Raw genomic sequence first — 12,109 nt, forward strand, 5'->3', positions numbered from 1 at the left:
AACGTATCAACAGTGACATTTAGTGATGATAGGCAGGTGTTCGAGCAGAGTACAGCTAAGACTTGTTCTGTGTCTGACTGTGTCTGACTCATTATCAAGAAATATGAACTCAGTGAAAGAAAAGTGAAGAAGAGCTGGAAGAATGACCAGAACAGAAAAAAACAAAGCAGGAGATCATGGCTGTTGAGCAAATCAGACACCTAGGGCCTTATGATTTTTGAATGCGAACATGAGAGATGCTTACCAGTGACCCAGGCAGCCTAGACTCATCCTCTGTCCTTTATTCCTTTGTACTGTACATATGTAACCATGGTCTGTATAGCTGTTTCTGACATAATACAAACCGGTTTTCACCTCTGCCTTTGGCTTTGAAATAGCTGAGCTGCCTTCCTTTCTTCTTACTATTGAGAAGTCACAGAAAAATAAGAAAAAGTCTAGTTATCAGACTTCCCAGCAGAACTCAGAATTAACTGGCTGATAGCACAGTTTGGATATCTTTTTCTGTAAACTTATTCTTCATGGTATTACAGAGATTGTCTCTTCAATGCATTATTTAGGAACTTGGGTATCTGATGATCTCTGTCAGACTTTAGGTTGCATAGGGCATGATGGATGAGTTGTCCTACTTTGACATTTCTCTCTATATAAATTATAATATTTTTACTATTAATTGCAAAATTAACACAAAGCAACAAATGCCTGTGAAATATTTTTTCTTAATTCGAAGGGCTGTAGCACCGAAATCCTCTTCCTAACTGATCCTTTGAGCTTAGCTAGAATTAATGTTGTCAGGATTAGCATCTGATTGATAGTTTGACACTACCCATTTCTGACATTTTACTGGTGTTATTTCATTTTGGGTTCAGTGGCACTTGCACAGAGTGGAGAGTTTAAAATTATTTCTGATGTCTCAGCAAAAGGAAGGTCAATTAGCTGCTGAAGAAGAAAGCGTACAACCCAAATGTGCCGCAATATACATTGAAATATCTAGAAACAAATGAGAAGAATGCACCACTATACAGTTTTAGCTGATGACAGCAGTCTTAGCAGTGGAAAAACTAACCTAATTTTTGGAAATAAACAGCTGAAAAGGTTCTGCCTACAAAAGAGCATTCAATGTGTCTTGTCTGGAAAAAAATAGAAAAAAATATATAATGTTGTCTATGCTAAGCAATCAATTTTTATGTCTCTACAGAAGAGAAAGGAGTACTTTTCCAATGATTACTAAGTAGTACCATTGCATAATGCAAGGGTGCAACACTGAACTATTTACTTGATTATTTCAGATGGGTTGGTGACTGGAGCTTCTTTTTTGAACCACGGGCAGACCCTACAAGCTGCTGCTTAGCATCCAGCGACTCAGTGGGAAGGTTGTTACAACCTTGAAGAATCTTGGTCCTTAAGAATAATATTGCTGCCAACTTAGAGGAGATAAGGGAGGAAATAAAAAAAGACTTTGAGAAAGCAGATGTTTTATTAAAAACAGCTCTGTGTTTTCTGATGCCCTCTCCTACTACTATGAAATTCCAAAGAAAAAAGAACTCTCAGCATATGTAAAACTTAGAGTTTTAATAATTACATTTTTGCGTGTAGTAGTGACGTAACACTATATTATTTTATATAGGATAATTTTAATCCCATATTCATATTGTTCATTAATTTTTATGCAGTTTTGGGTTAATTAATCTAAACCTCTATTTACACGTTACAGAACTACCTTAATGTTATTTCTTTCAAATTACAGTAGATTTTTCAACATGGTAAGAGATTGCCTGTAATGAAAATGCTGTCAGTACTAGAAGTCCCTGCAGTACTGTTTTAAATAAAAGTCAGAATGCTTTAAATCCTCCGATATTTTGTGCTCTGAACATCATTAAAAGGTAGAGCTGATGTATCTGTTTCTGATAAAAATACCAAGCAGGACTAAAAAAAAGAAAGAAAATTTTCATTGCAATTTTGTATGTGGATTTGTTTTTTTGTTTTTGTTTCGTTTCTTCAATGATGAGAAAAAAATATGTGTATTTGCAAAATCCTCAAAACATTTTCCCCTTATCTCTTTTTTAAATCTAATGTCTTAAAAATCATCACACATTTTTTGTGGATGTAAGTGTGTGCTTGTCTGCCCCTCCAATTTCTTTATAAAGTTTAATCCTATTTATTGAGTTCTATAAGGAAAATAAACATCTCAGGCCTATGAAGTTCCTCCAAGTTTAATTAAATATAGCAGCTAGGTAGAGCAGAGAAATCTCTCACATGCTGACACTCAGAAAAATGCTTCAGGATACAGTTATTTCTTCTTAGACAGTAGGCAATCCTTGCAAAATACAGACACTAGAAATGCCTGCAGTTGTTGAAAAACTTCATTGAAAGCCCATACGTTCTTAAACACCGAAGTCAATAACATATGAGATGCAAAACTATAGGAAAATTTTCCTCAATTCTCACATTTTTAGCTTTATGAGTTTACTTTGTCTTATTTTGTTGTCTCAGTGTAATCTACGAAGAGGGAACCCTAACACCTGTGCAAACCTTCCAGATTTTTAATTTTTTCCTGAAAACTTCAGGTTAAGGTGAATGTGTGTTTCAAGATGTTAGGCAAGACAAATGCTTTCCGGTTCCTCACTTCTTGCCACACAATTCTCCTATTTCTACCATTCAGTGCCACCAGCAGGCTGTACTATGGTGACTAGTTATGTGAGCCTGAAGCCAGTCTGCAAAGATGAAACTACACCATGCAGATCGGTGCTGAGACTAGAAAACAGTTTACCAACCCTGAACAAAGCTGAAGCAGCCATTGCCTGGTTTAGTAAGAAACACTTATAAGGTAGAGAGAAAGACCTTTTTTAAAAAACAGAAAAAAACAGCCACGAGCAATTTCAGAACAAGGGGTTGACCTTTCGAACACAATGTATGAAATTCTAGTCCTGTAAAAAGAAATAGAAAAAATGATAGAGTGAACAGTCATTCCATCAACAGCACAGAAATGCATAAATTTAAACACAACTGAATACACCAGACTAGTCAGGTGTAAATGGAAATAGTCATAATGTACCTGGAGCTGATGCTACAGTCAATAGGGTGAAAATAAAAGACACCAAAACAGAGCTGTAGGTTAAACCTGGTTTGGTGCTGCCAGAAGTGCCCCAGCCCAGGCCGGGTTGAGCATCCTCCCCTGGGATGCTGGAGGAAATGGTACACAGCCAGCGAGGGACAGCAAGCAGGGACCCCTGAGTGTGTGCCCCCGGCCTTGCAGGGGGATTCTGCCCTGCAAGGGCACGGGGGTTCGCAGGGAGCAGCACGGCCACACGCACTGCTGGGTCACACACATCTCCCATGGGAGGGGGATTCTACCCCGCAAAGAGAGGGATGCTGGTAACCTGCGTGGCTTGTGAGGGGGGGGTGTGGGGCGTCTGTTTATGTAACTGTGTAACCGAAAGTGTGCATACGTGATTATAAATTTCGGGATTAGTTCTAAAAGGACATTTAGAAATTAGTCTACACATATTAACATTTTGTAGGTGTGTAGTACTATGGTTTATGTGTTGCATTGCTGATATTGATCCGGAATGTATAGTTCACCTATTGCCAATTCATTACATGCCATTAGTAATTCAATAAAATGTTTCAATCCTGGTCTGATTTAGACAATGTGAATTTTTCCCTGTGACATGGGCATAATGGTGATTACTCTTGATTAGTCTAGCTAGGTGTGCAAAAGTGTATATAAGCGATCCTGACTGAAATACACATTTGTTCTACTTTTTATCTGTTCAATGCAAACAGAAAGCTACCTTGCCAGAGTGATTAATTTCTTCCTAATTATATGATTACTTTGCTATGCAATATAGGTAAAACAATCCTCGAAGCCAGAAATAATTTTTTTAAATATAATTAATTGACCTAGTACCTAAGATTGGATCAAGTAATTATTTTATTGATTATAAATTCAATACATGCTGAAACGAGCCTTGGCTTTTCATGGCTAATATCTCATAATCCTACACTATAACGAAGAATCAATGGCATTGTTTTTAAAATCTATTTCCCTCTTTTCAGAGAGGACAAACAATCAATGAATTTTTAGGACCTATGCTTTCCACTTAAAGTTTGGAAAAACTACCTATGTCCAGTTCAGTGCACCTCTCCCAGAAAACTAGAAAAGTACTTATAGCTGCTCAGTACTCCTTTCCAGCTCTGTTGAACAGCCCTTCATAAGTTGTTAATGCAATATTGATATCAAGCTTTAAACACCACACTCATCTGACTGTATTATTTCATGCAGTCCACTCTACAGGCAGTGCGGAGAATGAGATGTACCCAGAAGACATCTGAAACCCTGCAGCCACTCTCCCATTAAGGAGTTGTATGACCTGGACACTGGCTCCTGAAGGAGCGAGGAAAGTCTGGCTGGCCACCTTCATGGCTGTCTGTAGCAGCATCCAAAATTTCAAAGACACAACATCAAACTTTGATGGACAGTGTTTCTTACTGAGTCAATGCATCATCTTGCACTGAACAGTGCTAAAAGCACAATTTCTTCTGTTAAAGGGGACGGAGGACAAGAAGTAGCAAAAAGTTAACACGTCTGGGTTATCAGGTAGGATAAGCAAAGTGATGGTATGAGATGCAGGAAGGGGAATGATGTTAAGATAAGCATGGAAAAGATTTGAGATACTCAGAGGACTAAATCCTTGGAGCTGCACGTATGGAGAACATCTCCAACTCTGTTTTATCTCTGACAGGTTCTTTCTTCATCTGTAGATCAGCTGCTGAGGAAATTTATCTTTTTAGAAGGGTTCTGGGTTTCAGGAGTATACACGTAGATTTGTGGAGCCCTGCTTCTACTCTGAAAAGTGGCACTGCTCCCAAGATATGAGGCAGAGAAGAAACTGGAAATGCTTATCTCTTCACTTTTGTAATGATTTTTTTACCTTCCAAATGGTCAGAAAACGCCACCTGCTTTCTTACTTCCAGTTCTCCAGCATGTGAGTAAGAAACTGCTAAAATTGGTAGAGCACATAGAGCTACTTATGTTGGGACATAATGGCCTAGAAACTTAAGTTTGGCATTAAGGGATAGACCCAGGGAGAAATCTAAAAGCTGGTATGCAAGTTCAACTGCAGTTCAACTGGAGAACCCCTTAAGCCAGGCCCGGGACCACTGGTTCTGAAGAAATAGGTTCATTTAACAACGTTTGGTAGGATAACTGATGAGTAAGACAGAAGCAGTCAATAGCTTGTGCCTCGATATTAGTCGGGGTTTTGATATGGGCTTCCTTGACATTAGCTCTAGTACGGGCATTGCCAGCAAGTCAAGGGAGATGGTTGTCCCCCTCTACCTAGCCCTTGTGACATCACATCCGGAGTACTGTGTCCAGGGGCTTTCAAGGACAAACAGCTGTGTGAAAAAAGAGTACGCACACAGAGTAGTATAATGCAACATGACTGGTAGATCCACCTCTATGTCCAGTATTATTAAACGATGTCATCAGAAGCTTGGGCAGAGGAGCATGGATACCCAGTACATGGATGTTGTGCTAAATGCAGCTCTAGACATGTAAGTGCAGTTCCCAAGTCAGAGATACTTCATGGTGGATGACTTTGGGTTTGGATGCGCAGTTTATACACAGATAAGTGGATAACTCAATTCCTTGGCTCTGGAAAGAAACAAGCCATTTTGGATTGCTGTGATGGGAAGAGACAGAAATGACTCCAGGTTACCCAAAGGCCACACTACACACTGTAAAGTTTCAGGACTCCTGAGAGAAATTGCCATACTCTGACAATGAAGTACACTTGGATTTCTCCCTCCTCTCTCACCCCATTTCCTCAGTACACTCAGCTGTGTGGGATGTGCGTCTTCTCTGCAGGAAGATTATGATATGCACCTTATGAATTCCTGAAGACTGGCTGCTCCTCAGGCTGAGTAAAGTAGCAGAAAGCTTGTAAGTGGAACCAAGTTGTTATTGATACTGATTATTTTTTTCATCACAGATAACTTCTTGATTTCCAGACCATTTCCTGTTCAGAAAGCTGTCCAAGCTGGGATCTATCTATTAAAGGCGTATTCTGGAGTAGTCACAAGTCAAAAACATTGACATCTAGTGAGTTCTGCTGAAGCATATGGAGTGCCTATAAACAGTCATCCATGTCCTGTATCAAAACATTTCTTCACCTACATATTTTGTCCTCATTGCCATTGAAAACACAGAAATTGAAGCTTCTGGAAACATTTGATGCATTTAATGATAATCATAGTAATAATGTGATATTAAAATGATTACAGACTCTCTTATTCACACTGACTGAAGTTCACCCTCTGGTCTTGCCAGAAGTCCCTTCCCTATAAAATCAGTTATACCCTGAACTCCGGATATGTCCGGTACATGTCAGATTAAGTAAAGCGGGACCAACATGTAGACTCACTGGTTGAGTGCTTTTACTGGGAGTGCAGGTGGAAAGTAAATACAGATGAATAACTGTGGAAAAAAATAGATGCAACTCAGTCTCAGCCTATTAACTCACCTCCAGAAGATGAGGTACGAAATGGGTCACATCAGTTGTTCCAATAGCTGCTCGCTTCCTTTCCCTGAGCCTGGCTGTTTAAGATTGCTGAGGAGCACTGAGTTGTGGCTGCCATGCGTTATGAGAAATTAGTATGACTGAAATAGGAGCAATACCACACCTTTGTCTGAAGGTGTAGAAAGACCCCACTGGACAATGACATAGATAGTCAATATGAACAACTTTTCCAGCAATGTTTTTAAAACCAAAAAATTTAAAACTTCACTTTTGCAGCTCCTCCCTTCCACTGAAAAAAACAACCCTAAAACCCAGAATTCTTTCAGTGTAATGATTACTATTCAGGAAATAGCATTTTGATTCCTCAAAAATCTTTTTAATGGGTATTTTCTGTCTTGCCCTTGCAATTAAAGGCTTGGTTATTTTCAGTGCATTAAAATGTATGTGACAGACTTCAATTCCTTTCTTATATCCAATATATATCAGTTTTACTATGTATATCTAGTCTTTTCCCCAGAATAATAGAAAGAAGGAAGTTGCACATGATGATTACCTTGTGCAGGAATCAGAAGTGGATGTGGAACTGAGCCCAGTGCAATTCATTATAGGATCCTCTTATCCATTGCTTATGACTTTACTTAATGTTTCAGGCTGAAGTTAAACAGCCTGGATGCCTGTTTCTGTTAGTATGTTTGGAACACAAATCAGAATTGCTCTCTGCCTATGAAATGTGAATTGAGAGGAGAAAAAAAAAATAAAATCCTTTAAACACTGCAGAATTTTTGGTGATTGTATCCAGACTGTGTCACTTTGTGTCACCTGTACAATCCCCATGAAACTCTCTGGCACGATGTGGCACAGCGTCGCAGTCTGATTGGGTACAGTACAGAGGATGAAGAAAACAAGCTGGGATTACATATCAATGGCAAAAGCTGGATCCAGTGAAATAAATTTTGTATAACAATAGCAAATATAAAAATCCTTGTAAGATTTCCTTGTATAAGTGTTATAAATGTCAGCTGAAATAAGGCATCATCATTTAGTATGGTCCTACCCTGGCACATAATGAGAATCTCTATGCATGCAATGAATCCCAATATGTCTTCACAGATGAACAAGATAATGGAGTTTGCAGCCCATGGAATCAGTAATTTTTTGAAGTAACTCTTATAACAGAGTACCCTTGCATTTAGGCAGTTCAGAGAAATAATGTTTATGTGGACAGGCTGTAAGTATTTTGTTTCTGGTCATGAAGCACTCCCAAACAGGAGCCATGTGGAGTTACTTCTGTTGGAAACCTAGTTTGTAGCCTTAAGCATAAGATAATTCTTTCTCTCTATTTAAAAGGGGAAGAAATAATTTAAAGCTGTTCAGAATGCCTGAAAGAGGAGGATGAGTTAATATTAAAAAGATTCTTCTGTTTTGCAGTGGAAATGAAGCTAGACACCATTGATAACCACTTCGTAGAAACCATTGAGGCACTCCAAATTGGGAGGTAATTTAAAGCTTTTCTATTAAGGAAATAATGCAGTAAGTAATTGCTTTAATTTTAAATCAAGAAATAAGCTTCTGACTGTTACATGTGTGAAAGGAAAAGAAATTAGTATTTTATTGGAAGAATTAGTAAAAGCATTAAAAGAAATAGCTTATTCCCTTTAAATAAATTAAGAAAACAACATTTAAAAAGAGTGAAGGTCTGATAAATTGTGTGTAGTAGCTGTCTTTTTTCACCCCTTCTTCTATTTTGTTGCTGAAAGCAGTTAAGTGGATGTGATACTTCTTTACATAAGCCAACATTTCCAGACTTGAAAGTTTAGAGTTGGAGATGTAAATCTGCATTTAAGCACCTAAACAGAATCTTCAGATACTCAAATAACCCGGTTAGCACCCTTGAAAAAGCAGTCTGCTCCTGTTAGATGCCTAAACCCCTACATTTAAAAAGGAAAAATGTAGCAAATGTTCTAGCAAGGATGATAAGAAAACAGGAATCCTCTGTAAGAGCAATATGTTACCAAGGAAGAGGAAGATCAAGCAAAGAGTTGATCCAGTGCTTAACAAGGAGAGATAGCTATCAATAGGTGATGCAAAGAAAAGCTAAAGCATTTACTGCATTTTTTTGCTTCAGCCTTCACTGACAATAACAGTGTTCATCAGACAGCTCATTACGTCACCATCAATGACGAGGGGTAAAATCCCAGGCCAGAAGAGCAGTTAAAAAAGCCAATTAGAGAGCACCTAGATAAGTTAGATGCTTTGGACTGTCTGAGCTTGATGAAATTCACTTTATGGTACTGACTCAAACAGTCTCAGGGTCAGCAACTTTCTGAACTCGTAAGGACTAGCGAGGCTTCAGAAGCCTGGAAAAGGAAAATTTATTGTCTATTTTTAATGGGTGTAAGGAGTAACCTAGCAGCTGACCTTCAGTTCCTGTGAAAATACTGGAATAAATAATTGAACTACTTGTATACAGCTGGTACATGCTTATAAGGAGATGAAGAACAGCCGAGAACAAATCATGTCGTAACTGTTCAGCTTCCTTCTGTGAGAAGTTAAGAGCTTTCCTGAAAAAAAGAGAGAAGAAGCAGAGATCATGTGGCTTAACTTCTGCAGGTCTCTCTTAAACAAGCTAAGGAAATATGGCACTGCTGGAAGGGAAGAATATCGTACTGGGGGAGTAGCTATTAAGGTTCATTGCCAAGTTGGAAGGGTGCCGTAAGTGGAATTTCACAGGGTCTGTCTTCAGTCTGACACCACTCGATATTTCCCTTAATTATTTCAAAAGCATGAAGTGTATACTTATTTAATTACTAATCAGCACCAAGCTAGGAGGGGCTGCAGTAAGATTTGAGGGAAGGACTAGAATACATAATGATTTTGACAAATCAGCAAAAAAGATGAAGAAAAACCCCCAAAGTCAAGACAGTTCCAACAAGAGGGAAACAAAGTGTTTCTATCAGGGGCTAGCAGGAACCGGACTGCACATGGAAAGCCAAGCTGGGGTCCAAGGGTGACCATAGCACAGGTAGGACGGTGGCCAAGCTGACCTGGGTGTTGTCCTGCAATATGCAACCTGGGCCAGGTCTGAGGAGTAACAGCCTCCACTGGCAGTTTGATGAGCATCAGACAAATGCAAAATGTCTGGGATCAACCTGGGAAGGCAAGTGAACAAGTGAGGATGAGCAGGGGACAGGGCAGGATGCAGTCCTGCCTACACCATACAAGACAAGGACTGGGTTCCATGCTGATGTGGTACTCCTAGGCCAGTGGACGGAGGCCTGATGGGGCTGCTCAGAGCAATTCAGACCTACTAATGCATTTAGGGTCTGACCAGAAAACTTGACCTATCGAAGACACTCAGATTGCTTTCTTTAGAAAAAAATAGAAAAAACAAAAAAAAAGAAAAGGAGGGATGATAACTTATCTTCAACAATCTAAACAACAAATGGGTAGAGGGAAAGAAACAAACGAGCTTTCTCTATGTCCATTGTACAATAAGAAGCAGTGGACTTAAACGGAAGTAATGGAGAATTAGTTTAAACATGAGGGAAATATTTTCAAATTATAAAACCAAGCAATACTGAAAGAGATTTTGCAGAGAGTAAAATCTCCCTCATCGCCAGGGCTATTCTAAGTATAGCTGATCATGGTTTGAGACAAGAAAATGGTCTGAATGACCTCTAAGTCCCTTATAATCCTATTTTCTCTGATTCAGTAACAATGTTGATGAGCGTACTCAGTGGAATATGTATCTTCAAGTAATCAGTGGGATGATTCGTAGAAGAAGGTACTAATGTAAGACTATAACCCTTTAGTCCTAAGTGATTCAAGTAAACAGAAATAGAATTTACATTTTATACTATAATTAGAAGTCATCTAGAAGAGCTGCTGTTTATTAAATTATAAGATGTAATTATTGATACTGAAATATCTACTTCTAGGTGACACGTTTTGAAAATAAGCATTAGTGCTTTTCCAGTGTTTTCTATAAAAAAACTTCAAGATCACAAGTAGCTCTAGTCAGAGCAGAAGACATCTTGTTTTGTCATGTGTAGCTAAATACTGTACAGATTACAGATGTGGCTTTAAAGACAACACAGGGCCTGATTCAAACAAAATTTGTGTTAATCATTCATGAATAATTTTAAACTGATTTGCTCTGTCTACTCAGCTTTGTCTACTTGACTGAGTTTAATACTGTTAACATTTCTACTCTCAATCCTAAACTCTGTATTTTTTTCTCTATCTTGTTCTTTCAGTAACTTAATTAAAGAGCAGCTAGTGACACCTGTAGCTTGATACGAAGACTAGGGTGACAGTTGCCTTATAAAATATGAAGCAGTGTACAAAGTGTACACATATGGTATATAACAGTGTCAGAGGCTGGAAGACCCTGATCAACTCAAACTGCAGTTACTTATTTATTCATTTGTTATCTAGTTCAGTTCATTATTGTGGCCAACATACACTTCCCCATGGAAGCTTATACTACACATCAGCCATGGTATGTAGCCAAGATCCTCTTTAACACATGGTCATCCTCCAGTTGAAACAAAACTGCTAACATCATTCTTAATTAACTTCCCATATCCAAAATTAGTCATCAAAGCTGAACTGGAAGTATATCATCTGACCATCCATGAGGGGACTTTGGGGCTGTATAAATAATTCCGCAAACTCCATTCAATATACCACCTAGGGTTTGATTCGGTTGCCTAACGATAAGTGTCTAATACTGTGGAAGATGCTCTAAGCTGTCTCTGCTGGTCTCTAGATGACAGTCCAGGTGGCTACAGGCCTCCTGTAATTCCTCTGCCATATCTACAAGCTTCTTGTAGGTCTGAGCCCTACTTGGCACAAAAGGTCTCAAAAGGCACCAGAAGCACGTGTTCTGCGAGGTGAATAAAATGCTATACCAGTGATGCCTTAAACACCTGTCATTTAGATACCAATATCTCAATTACTTAATCTGAAAGCATAATCCCATGCTAGGAGATCGGTTCAGTTGTTTAAATATAAATCTCTCGTGCTCTTTGTGACCCTCTGTAGTATCCAAGACATACGGATAGTTTGGTAAGAGGATTGCACCCACCTGGACTGACAGCTGGAATGAGGCTTTACATAGCAAACCCTATTTTTCTTTCATAGTATTATGCCTAATTAAAATAGATTTGGGTTTTTTTGCTCATCTGCTCCCTCTAAAGGAACTATGGAGGAGCCTGAATTTGTTAGAAGGAGCAGCAGAGTTTAGAGAAGGCAAACTGTTCTTGCAGCCTTGCTTTTTCCTTGCTCAGAATCTGCCTGCAGATGATATATAATATATGTATTATATACAATATAATAATAGTGCAGCAGATGTGGTTATAGCCCATCTAGATGTTTATCTAATACATCTATTTAAACACTGATAACGGTGTGCTTGTGACAGCAGATTTCATAAGCTGCCTTGTATCACTACCCATTTACAATATGCTTCGTTACGCTGAAAGGGACTTCAGTCACCCATGTTAAGTATTTACTTTCATCTTCCTGTTATTGGGATACTACTTGCTAATTATCACTCCCTCAGTTATGCACAGAATGAGCTTCAT

The sequence above is a fragment of the Rissa tridactyla genome, chromosome 3, assembly GCF_028500815.1.
Source record: "Rissa tridactyla isolate bRisTri1 chromosome 3, bRisTri1.patW.cur.20221130, whole genome shotgun sequence".
In the NCBI taxonomy this organism is placed as follows: Eukaryota; Metazoa; Chordata; class Aves; order Charadriiformes; family Laridae; genus Rissa; species Rissa tridactyla.